Source organism: Brassica oleracea, chromosome C9 (genome assembly GCF_000695525.1).
Source record: "Brassica oleracea var. oleracea cultivar TO1000 chromosome C9, BOL, whole genome shotgun sequence".
Taxonomy (NCBI): Eukaryota; Viridiplantae; Streptophyta; class Magnoliopsida; order Brassicales; family Brassicaceae; genus Brassica; species Brassica oleracea.
The window spans coordinates 7793910-7795081 of NC_027756.1; positions in this window are offsets into that span (position 1 = coordinate 7793910).

Here is a 1172-nt window from a genome sequence, read left to right on the forward strand (position 1 = left end):
AGAAGACTTACTGATGAGTCTTCTGGTCAAACAGACGACTTAAATTAAGTCGTCCAGCTTTGTTTGTTAAAAAAAAACACTCCAGACGACTTATATATACGTCGTCTACGAGAAACGGGCTAGTTTTGCATTTGACCGAATCGTGTCAGATCTTTGACTATTTCTGGACGACTTATAATTCAGTCGTCTCTGGGAAAGTTAAAATTTCAATATTTTATGAAAACTTGACGACTTACGTGTAAGTCGTCCTAGGTTAGTTTTGTAATTGAAAAATAAAACTTCATAATTTAACTTTAACCAGACGACTTAATATAAAGTCGTCCCTCCAGAAGACTTAATTTAAAGTCGTCCGGGGAAAGCAAAGTCGTCCAGAATTTTTCCCAATTTTCTGGTCAAACCTTGCTTATCCCGGACGACCTTAAATTAAGTCGTTTAGCTGGACGACTTTATATTAAGTCGTCTGGTTAAAGTTAAATTATGAAGTTTTATTTTTCAATTACAAAACTAACCTAGGACGACTTACACGTAAGTCGTCAAGTTTTCATAAAATATTGAAATTTTAACTTTCCCAGAGACGACTGAATTATAAGTCGTCCAGAAATAGTCAAAGATCTGACACGATTCGGTCAAATGCAAAACTAGCCCGTTTCTCATAGACGACGTATATATAAGTCGTCTGAAGTGTTTTTTTTTAACAAACAAAGCTGGACGACTTAATTTAAGTCGTCCGTTTGACCAGAAGACTCATCAGTAAGTCTTCTACATACAGATGACTTACTAGTAAGTCTTCTACGCGAACAGATCTTGAAAAAAAATTCAAATTCGTACCTTAAACTAGGTGAGATGACTTCGTTTGCACACAAGGTCTTCTCCAACCACCCAGAACCTCAAACGAAAGCAACCGTAAGTAAAAACGAAAGAAATATGGCTCTGTCAACCATAGCCCATATTTTGAATCAAAAGCTTGAGTTTTTTGGATGAATATAGAGAGAAAGTGAAAGAAATGTTGTTTTTAGTTCATAACAATTGAAACAGAGAGAGTGTAAAGAGATTTACGTGCATTAAAGGGCAATAAAAGCTCCAAACAGTTCGTACAAGGTTGTTGCCACTATTCATTGCAGTGGCAATATTGTAAATACTTGAAAAAGATGAGGTTGAGACAGTAAAGAAGC